The sequence below is a fragment of the Notamacropus eugenii genome, chromosome 5, assembly GCF_028372415.1.
Source record: "Notamacropus eugenii isolate mMacEug1 chromosome 5, mMacEug1.pri_v2, whole genome shotgun sequence".
NCBI lineage: Eukaryota > Metazoa > Chordata > Mammalia > Diprotodontia > Macropodidae > Notamacropus > Notamacropus eugenii.
Genome location: NC_092876.1, coordinates 418,665,655 through 418,676,537, shown reverse-complemented (window position 1 = coordinate 418,676,537; position 10,883 = coordinate 418,665,655). Strand labels below are relative to the sequence as shown.

The 10,883-nt window shown below is 38.8% G+C and overlaps 1 protein-coding gene and 1 pseudogene across 3 annotated transcripts in view; both read left to right on the top strand.

Moving 5' to 3' along the window:
- The first annotated feature begins 4,702 nt into the window (after positions 1-4,702).
- Positions 4,703-5,200, top strand: LOC140507047 (small ribosomal subunit protein eS26-like; annotated as a pseudogene).
- Positions 5,201-7,025: 1,825 nt separating this feature from the next.
- The window catches only part of DOP1B (DOP1 leucine zipper like protein B), a 133,186-nt gene continuing 129,328 nt past the window's right edge, over positions 7,026-10,883 (top strand). For 2 of the 3 annotated variants that reach the window (XM_072614920.1, XM_072614918.1), the window contains exon 1: positions 7,026-7,516. The gene's annotated coding sequence lies outside the window, so the exon portion shown is untranslated. Of the gene's footprint in view, positions 7,517-8,343; positions 8,436-10,883 lie in introns of all 3 variants that reach the window. The other variant, XM_072614919.1, reaches the window with a different exon arrangement.

Sequence of the window (10,883 nt, the reverse complement as noted above, 5' to 3'; positions counted from 1 at the left end):
AAAAAAGAGACAGAGAAGGAAGGATAAACCAAAAAAATGTGATGGAGGGAAATACATAGTAATCACAGCTGCAAATGTGAAAGAGATGAACTCACCCATAAAATGGAAGCAGATAGCAAAATGAATTAGAAACCAGAATCCAAAAATATGTTGAAGAAACACTTGAAACAGAAAGACACACAGAAATTTTTTTTAAAGGGGGGGCAGTTGGGGGATGACTGAAGTATGGAAAGGCAGGAGTAGCAATCATGATCTCAAAGCAAAAGCAAAAATAGAGCTAATTAAAGAGATAAAATATCAGTACTAAACTTATATGTCCACACCATAGTACGCAAATGGCATAGCATCCAAATTCTTAAGGGAAAAGTTAAAAGAATTACTAGAGGAAGAAGTAAAACTATACTAGTGACTGCTCTCAGTAATAGATAAACCTAACTATAAGATAAATAAGAAAGAAGTTAAAGAGATCAATAAAATTTTAGAAAAGTTAGATATGATAGACTTTTGCAGAAAACTGAATGGGAATAGAAAGGATTATACCCTTTTCTCACCTGTAAATGGCACATTTGCAATAACTGACAATTATCAGGGTAAAAAAAACCACTCAGTCAAATGCAGAAAAAAAGAAATATTAGATAGAACCTTTTTGGACCATAATGCAATAAAAACTAGCATTCAATAAAGGTTCTTGGAAGCACAGATTAAAAATTAATTGGAAATTAAATAATCTAATTGTAAAAAGTGAGTCAAAGAACAAATCATAGAAACAATCAATAGCTTCATTAAAAATAACAAAATCAATGAGACAACATATGAAATTTATGGAATATAGCCGAAGTAGTTGTTAGGGGAAAATTTGTTATTGTTCTCACTCCAAGGAATAAGTTTCTTCATTATAAATGTCCACTTGCTACAGTGAAACATTATATTTAACACTCATTCTGATTCAGGAGCACTTACTTCTATTAGTCATTGTGGAAACACTGATATCTATAGAAGAATTAAAGGGAAACCATTTGAAATGAGGAAAAAAATTCAGAAGAAATCGAGGCTAAATAGCTCTCTCTTCCATTCTTTGAATTAAATATAAAACAATACTGCTAAAAGAGCAGTCCATTCAAAGTTATTACAGTCAGAAGGCACCTTACACTGAATTCCCTTTCTCCCTTTGCTGGGATTCATGATATACAAGTAAAGGAAAGATGTGTTCCTAGAGGAAACTGAGACATTTGACTCCCATTCATTTGCATCTGCACAGTCAAGAATCAGGCTGTAGAGCCACCTTCTTCACCTTCCATTGAGGCCATTAAGAGGAATCTTGAAAAATCTTTTAAAAGACTTCTAGACAGCCAATGGGAATCAAAGAATGTGGGATACTTTGACAAAGACTTTTGCTATATTCCTCATGATACAGAGTTGTTTCCTTGTGATTACACTCAATTTAAATGACTTTTTTTTAATGTAGGGAAAACAAAGTAATCTTATATTCATTCTGCCGGTTGCTTTTAAGGACATTCCTAGAAAATGTGGAGATACCTGAAGTCAAATATAAGCCCTGCAATATACAAGATCCATTCTTTCTGTAGAAGGTATCCTTTGGCAAAGAATCATGATATCCATATAAAGCAGAGACATATTCCTAGAGGACACTTTCTCTCATTCATCTGCTCCAGTATCTTCAAGAATCAGACTTGGGTGCCTACCATTATATATTCCACTGCATCATTTAAGAGTCATTGAGTTGGCTAACATGACAAAACAGGAAAATGATAAATGTTAGAGAAGATGTGGGAAAATTGGAACATTATGGTTGGTGGAGTTGTGAACTGCTCCAACCATTCTGGAGAGCAATTTGGAACCATGCCCAAAGGGCTATAAAAAGATCCTAAAAATGGGAAAAGGAGCCACATGTACAAAGAGAGCAACTCTTTTTGTGGTGGCCAAGAATCGGAAACTGAAGGGATGTCTGTCAATTAGAGAATGACTGAACAAGCTCTGGTATGTGAATGTAATGGAATAGCATTGTGCTATAAGAAATGATGAGCAGGCAGACTTCAGAAAACCCCGGAAAGATTCATCTGAACTGATGCTGAGTAAAATGAGTGGAAACAAGAGAACATTGTATACAGTAACGGCCACATGGTGTGATGACTTTGATAGACTTAGCTCCTCTCAGCAATGCAGGAATCTAAGACAATTCCAAAAACTCCATGATGAAAAAAAAATATGCTGTCCATATCCAGAGAAAGAACTATGGAGTCTGAATGCGGATCAAAGAATACTATTTGCAGTCTCTTTGTTGTTGTTGTTTTTTCTTTCTTGTGGTTTCTCCCATTCATTCTAATTCTTTATAATCTGACTAATATGAAAACATGTTTAATCAGAATGTATATGCAGAGCCTTTATCAGATTACATGCTGTCTTGGGGAGGAAGAGGGAAGGAAAGGGAGAAAATTAAAAACTTACAGAAGTAAAAAGCTTACAGAAGTAAATTTTGAAAACTAAAATTTAATTAATTAATTTTTAAAAATAGATGATCTTCAAAAGAAAGGAGGCATTGTGAAAAACCTTTGACAAAATTTCTTTATAGTCTACTGGAATCAATCATTGTACTCAGTGACTGGGGATGTTCCTTTACAAACAGACTTTTAAAGTATTACTCCAAAAGTAAGGAAGTAGTCACATACCAATGGACTCTGGGGCAGGGGTTCGTACAGATACAAATACATACATACATACATACATGTATATATATACACCTATGTATATATAGGTAAGGGAATGTGTTGTTTTGTTATATTATTATGTCCATGTAGTCTATGAGTCTATCTAGATGTGACTTGAAGGGAAGTAAACATAGATATTTCTGGAATCTTCTCCCCCAACCCATTTTCAAGGAAGAATTTCATTCCTGACAAGACAGGAAGCAAAGGATTGGGGCCAGAGGCTGGCCACACTGCTTTCCTCAGAGAAAGAGGATTCTGGGTTAGAATTATGTCTATTTATTCCCTTAAATATTGGTAGTCTATGGAAAATCATTTTTAATTTCAAGTTGTGTTCCTGATCACTATCTTTAATGGGGTAAGAGTCCCCCAAACTATATATCTCTATATCTATATCTATATATCCCTTCCCACCAGATGTCAATTCTGTAATTAACACACATAGCAAATAATCAATTAACCCATTTAATCAAACAGCAAACATACATCAAAGACAGCTTACACATGAGAATATATGAGAGAATTTCAGATCTCAGCTGAAGGGAAATTTCCTGAAGTCTCTAGTATAGTAAACTGTCAAGAGGGACATAATAGAGGTTCCTGGCTCCCTATAGATCAGGGTCTTCCCAGAATCTTTCTCTGTCTCCACTGACCTGAAGATACACACACACACACACACACACACACACACACACACGCACACACACAAATACACATATGTATTAAAATATACATACATATATATGAGTGGCATACACACAAACATACATATATATGTATATATATAAACACCACACACACATATACCTATAAACTCTGGAGAAATTATATGCTTTCTATAATTAATAATTATTATTATTAGAAAATACTCTTTAATGGAAAAATGTTCCATGGCTCATCCATCCTCACACACAACATGCATTGGGAGAAAAAAATTTCTTCTTTGGGTTTTAGCTTCCTCTTTCTTAATTCCCCTCCATACATGGATTCTTGAACAAACTCCTGTTAAATGAATACCCAGGTTTTTAATAACAGCTCCAAAATCACATAGCAATTAAAAGAATACTGCCAAGGAAGACAATTTTTTTTCCTCACCCCCAAAATACTCCTCTTCCCAAGAGGTAAGAAGGGAGACAGGAAGTGAGTGGTTAAACAGGGAACTAGAAAGCAGTTTCCCTGCTCCAGCGATTGAGCAAAGAAGGCAGGTATTTGGACCTGGGTTGGTACCTCTCACCAATCCTCATGTTTTTCTAGTTCTTCCTGTTCCCAACTGCACCCATATCTGCTCACCACCTCTGCTCTGCCCTATTTTTCCTCATGTCACTTGAGCATCTCAGGTCTAGTCTGGTTTTTTTCTTTGCTGTCCTCTTTGCTCCTTTCAGCCCACATACCCACATATTCCCCAAGCAGGAAGGAATGCTGGCAAATATGCGTGGCAGCCAAATTGGATCTTCTGAGCAGTGCTCATTCTCCCTTCTCATTCTGTTCCTCAAACGCATGCACACACAAACACACAAACACACACACACACACACACACACACACACACACACTTCTCTGCATTTCTCTGTGACTGACATTTCTCTGGGCATCTTTAAAATCAAATGCCATAGAAACAGGGAGCTCTGGGTAATGCTTGGTCTTCTACTTGGTCTTCCATCAGGTCTCCATGGTAATAAATCTACAAGGGCTATATAATTAACAAATATGAGTCTTTTACTAGAGAGGAAAGAGCTGGACTCTAAAGAAGACGCAACTGATTGGTCTCACATGAATCTATTGTGGATGTATAAGTGCCATCAGGTAAGAGATCATACAATAAGAGTCATAGGAAAAATAGAGGAATGATGGTTGGTGATCTTTTGCTGAGGAATAATGAGGCAGCTATTTGTTAATCTGTTAAAACCAATAAGAGAGTTTACAGGCTTCCTTGTTCGTGACAGAAACTTGTAAAATCTGCTTATATGCACCTACTTCTGATGAGTCACATGGAAGCAAATGATAGTGCATTAAGGAATCCTGAAAATCATGTTGATATTATGAAGGGGTTGGCAAGAAATTGAAGGAAGATCTTGCCTTTTTCGGTTCTTGGCTTTCAAGATGACCAAGAAGAGGAGGGACAACGGACACTCCAAGAAGGGCAGCGGCCACGTGCTGCCCATGCACTGCACCAACTGCTCCCGCTGGGTGCCCAAGGACAAGGCCATCAAGAAACTCATCATCTGCACCATCGCACTATCGTGGAAGCTGCGACCATCAGGGACATCTCCAAGGCCAGCATCTTCGACTCCTATGTGCTGCCCAAACTGTACGCGACACTACATTACTATGTGAGCTGCCCGAGCCACAGCAAGGTAGTGAGGAATTGTTCCCGGGAGGCACGAAAGGATCGGACATCCCGACCCTGATTCTGACCTGCTGGTGTTGCCCCCAGACCCCCTCCAAAGCCCATGTAAAAAGCTATTTGCACATCAACATTCCTGAACGCATCAGAGACAAATAAAATGGTTGGTCTGTCAAAAAAACCCAAAAACGAAGAGTTTAGAAACACAGGTGATGCTTTCGTCATTGCTGCTTATTAAAGGAAAAGGTTTCAGAAAGACAGACTTAGGATGTGAACAGTTTAAGAACTAAATTTGGATTTCTGTTTAAAGTATAGACACGATGGGCTTCTGTACTCACAGGTAGGGAGGAGCGGACCTAACAAACTAATAGTAATTTGTTTGCATTTTTTGCAGATCTAATCAAAGAAGGTTTTAAATTGAAAAGGGAAGAGAAGAGAGGCAACTGCCTACACATATTCACTAGGTTTGATATAACAGAGTAATTATATGGTAGATAGAAGAATAACAATAGAGAGGCTGAGAAATTCACAGGAGACAAAATACAGGAAGCCAAAAATAAAATATATGGTTTGACAAATGCACAACGTTTGAAATAGCAAGATTAATAAGATGTTAACAAAAGGAAACAAATTTGACATCATATATATTACTAAAACTTGGCAAGATATGATATATGACAAATATGGCTCTGGAAGGATGAGTCTTATTTTTCTAAATAAATTTTTACCAATGTAAATTTTTGTACAACTATCACTTTACATAATGAATTTTCCCTTCCTCTTCCACCTTGTATCCTTTCTCTGATGGCATGGGCTTCTTCAGCAATGGACGAACCCAACAACACCACATAACAATGAAATAGAATTAGGCAAATCAAACTTTTATGGTGGCTATGTCTTTTTGAGTTCATATGATAGGTAATTACTGTGGAAATAGGCCTTCCACAAAGCAGAAATTATCGATGCAAAGACCTAGGTTTCATTATACTTATAGCACAGATTCAGGCCTCAGAGATAAAAATTAATTTGAACAGAAATCAGGATTCTATAAACAAAATTACATCAGAGTAGTAAAGAAATAATTCTTTTACGTATTGCAATCTTGCGCATTCTTTTAGATTGTAAATTAAAAAAAAAAAGACAGATTCATAATCCCCTGCTTCCACTTTTCTGAACTGTGTTGTAGCCATCCTATAACCTTACTGGGGAGGCTACCCATCCATTCAGGGGAAATGGACATAAAGATTAATAAAAGCTTTCCTGATTTCACAAGTAATGTTCTTTGTTTAAGGTGAGCATGTTTCTCACAGTTGGGGGCTTGTTAGATGGACTCATTTCTCACACTTCAATACGAGGAGCTGTGAGTTATATTTGGCACATAAGTATCTTACGTGTGCCTCCACTACCAATGTACTGTAACTCTGAACCCACTCTTCCTAGACTGCAGTCTCCCACAAATACATACAATGTACAGTTGGGGTTTTTTGTTTGTTTTGCCATATTAGTAAATTCCTTTGCTTTAAGCTAATTGTGTCTGTTGGGTAATGAGAATCATGCTACAGACAATGTTAAGACTGCAGACCCACAGGGTTACTCCTGGATCCTCAGAGTAGTAGTTAATTTTCTGGGTACCCAACCCAAACAGATAGCGCTACTATATTTTGCTCGTTCTAGGATTCATCTTTTGGAAACGTTGAGGCAAACTATGGCAAGACCCATGTCAAAGACAAAGGTGCCTGCCTTGCATCTAATAATTTTGGGAATTCACACTGAACTTCGCCTAAAACCTTGGCTATCGAAACCTCACTTTATCTTCTTAATGATAACAATGCAACACAAGCGCCTTATCTCTGTATTTCTACCCTCCCCTTATAGCTGCAACTCTCCTGCTACGGGAGTTCGAAGATCCTCCAGAAGGAGGAGCAGATGCCAAGCAGGCAGCCTTTGGGGCATGAAACTGGCTCTTCCGGTGACTTCCTTTGTGCGGAGCTCCGGCTTGTCCTCCCCGCCCCAAAGACAGCGAAGGATTGCTGCTCTCTAAAGGAACAGCTGAAGGTCCTTCTGTCGGCCCTGCCGCTTCCTCAGCTCCGAGGGGAGCTTGCTGTGTACACGCAGCGAACACCGCCTACCGCTGCAGCCTCACCTGGCAGGAAGAAGAGACTGGCAGGCAGCAGCTGGTGAGTCCTGCCCTCTTCCACTGTGGCTGCTACCCTTGGGCCGTGCCCGCCCCTGCGTCCGAGGACTCTCCCCATTGGATCGCTGGGGAATCTGGGCGAGCCCAGTGGTGGAGCCCCGGAGAGAGAAGAAATTGGATGTGAGACTGGGCGGTTTCCCTTCCCCTGGATGGCTGTTGGCATTCATTTTTGTAGCCACCACCGGAGAAGTTGCGTGTTGTGAAGGTTGCCAACCCTCTCCAAGCCCTCGTCCTCTTGCCGGGACCGTGACTTAGGTAGGCAGCCTTCCTGTTGTTTGCTGCAGTGCAGCCTAGTGAGAAACTATCCTACGTAAGCTCTGGGTTGAGGGTGGGGCACCTGCGCGGGCACCCGCCCTTCGCCCGCTGTGGGGGCTCCAGGTGCGGTGCATGCTCCCTCGGTTCCTGGCATAATAGAGGGTGCCTCAGGGGGTGCCAAACCAGTTTATCTCTACTCGCTGGAGGAAGCAGATAGGGAAGGATCCCTTCCGGCTTTCCATTTTATTTAAATGGAGAAAGAAAGGGAGTGCTTTGACAATATTTCCTCTTTTTAACTGGCAGGACGATCATCTGTTGCCAATCTCTGGGCCTCATAAGGCAAATCGTCCACCCTCCCTTTATTCCAGGTGGCACTGTTGATCTCCAGGAATGTTAAAGATGAGTGCCTATTGCCTGTCACTTAGTAGGCTCTTAATAAGTGTTGCGTGCCCACCTGGCAACTGTAAGAGTAGATTAAGTTGAGTGGCCGTGTGTGTGTGTGTGTGTGTGTTCATTCGTGAGAGTATTCTTTTGAAAAAGAAATCCTTTGCCCAGGGAAGACCTAGGTGTTTTAAGAGGTGTACCCCAGAACAGCGAGCTCTCCAAGCTTCTGTCCCTAAAGCATGCTCCTTGACTTGAATTTTTGCAGGATTTATGTCTCCATCCAACATAATACGATCTTCTGAGCAAAGGGATTGTGGAGGTATTAAATTTGTTGTGGTTTAAGTCATTTTTAGTCTTGACTGATCCTTCGTGACCCTTTTTGAGGTTTTCTTGGCAAAGACACTGGAGTGTTTTGACATTTCCTTCTCCACCTCATTTTACAGACGAAGAAACTGAGGCAGACAGGGTGTGAGGACCTATCCATTGTGTCACCCAAGCTGGTTAGTGTTACACTGTTATGAAAAATAAACCTCAGGTAATGATTTTTTTTTTCTTCCACCCCAAGCCATTTAGTTGTGGCTACAATTTTTTAAAAAAACTTTACTTTCAGTTAGTTTTGTTAGCACTTTGATGGATCCAAGCTCAGAATACCCACACCCTTACATATTTTTCCAGTCAGTCGATCAACAGACATTTATTAAATATTTACTATTTCTCCTGAAGACAATATTAGTCCTTCAATGATTTGAGTTTTAATGTCAGAATCAGGACTGAGAATTTTTTTTTTCTAGTAAATGTATTTGCAGAAGTTTTCTTTGCTAATTACTGGTAGGTGCTTCATAAATTTTATTTTTTTAAAAATTATTTTGTTTTCAGTTTTCTACAATCACTTTCATATACTTTAGATTTTTCCCCTCCCTCTTCCTCCTTCTTCCCTTTCCATTCCCTCCCCAAGATGGTGTGCAGTCTTATATAGGTTCTACACATACATTCTTATTAAATACACTTTCACCTAAGTCATGTTGCATAGAAGAATTAAAATGAATGAGAGAAACTATAAAACAAAACAATATATAACATAGGAGAAAATGGTCTGCTTCATTCTGCAATCCAATTCCATAGCTCTTTCTCTGGATGTGGAAGGTGTTGCCTCGAGTCCCTTGGCAATTTTTTAGGTCCTTGCGTTGCTGTGAAGGACCAAATCTACCAGAAAAATTCCTCACACACTGTGATTGTTGCTGTGTATAAAGTTCTCCTGGTTCTGCTCCTTTCACTCAGCATCAGTTCATATAAGTCCTTCCAGGCCTCTCTGAAGTCTTCCTGTTCATTTTTTATAGCACAATAGTATTCCATTACATTCATATACCACAACTTGTTCAACCATTCCCCAATTGATGGGCATCCCCTTGATTTCCAGTTCTTGGTCACCACAAAGAGAACTGCTATAAATATTTTTGTACATGTGGGACCCTTTCCCGTTTTTATGATCTCTTTGGGATACAGTCCTAGAAGCGATATTGGTGGGTCAAAAAATATGCACATTTTTGTAGCCCTTTGGGCATAGTTCCAAATTACTCTCCAGAATGGTTGGATCAGCTCACAGCTCCACCAACAATGAATTAGTATTCCAACTCTCCCACTTCTCCAACATTTATCATCTTCCTGTTTTGTCATATTAGCCAATCTGATAGGTGTGATGTGATGTGCCTCATAAATTTTAGTCAAATTAATTTCAGTATTTCTAAATTTCTATGTGAATACTTCAAAATAATTTTCTGTTAGTTCATAGATATGTGGCAATATGTAGTTTACCACAGAAAGAAAGCTATAGGACTCCTTTGATGAAGGGAAACTATAGTATGTTATTATTACTAGAACAATCAACCAATTAACCAACTAATTTTAAAATAATATAGCTAGAAAGGGATTTACTTTAAAAAGAACTGTTAATAGTAGGAACTTTGGGGAATTTTTTTTCCGGTTATGAGATGAGTGTAACTGACTTAAAAAATACCTACATGCTTGATAGAAGACTTGGTCTCTTCCACCAAACTTCTACCAAACAAACCAAAGCCAGTTTATAAAGTAACTGTTTACATTCCTTAAATCTTCATTATTCCTTTTAGTATTTATCATCTGTCAATCATCAATGCAGAAGTCAAACATAACTGACTGACGTGTTTCTGAAATTTCCATTGACATTCTGTACTCATCTCCGCCCCTCCCAAACCCAACGCAAACTTTCCTGGTTTGAGCTTGTCTTGCTAAATAGTACATTAAAAAAAATACAGCTCTGTAGTCATTTCAGTTGCTTCAAAACCACTGCTTTCTCAATGGCTACGGTCTATGCTTTCCACAAGCATACGTTACTCCTCACCATACTAATTTTTTTCTGCTGACTTTTTGCCGTTCTCAGTTTCTCTAATTCAGTTCAGTCACGGCTCAGAACACTATAGCCTATCATGGCTTCACAAAGCCATTTTACTACTTTTGATGTCTCCAGATGTTTGTGGCTCTGATTAGATCCTTTTAATGTCAGTAAACATTTTGCTACAAACTAGTGGATGACCTGTTGCATCTGCCTGGCCCCGGTCATAAGCAGTTGCTTAGGATCTACAAGCCACTTCAATCAGTTTTGTTGGGTATATTACTTACCCATCACTGCAGTTTTTGGTTACTCTGGGCTATAGCCAGGAAGGAAAAGCAGTACATTGCCTCACCTGGTATTTTATCTGTAGGAAATGATTAACTTAAGTGAAGTGTGTGTGTTTCAAGTAGCTGGAACAGTTAGTTAGATATCCTTAGGTCCTTGAGAAAATTCTGTAGGATTGAAAAAAGGGATCAAAGGAACAAAAAAAAATAGTACTTTTTTAAGGACTAGAAAAATAGTCTTTAATAGAACTTTTTTTAGAATAATTTGGTATTTGAAAAGGTTTTTCTTTTAAATCAAGGATTAAAACCTAAGCTAGAATAAATATACAGG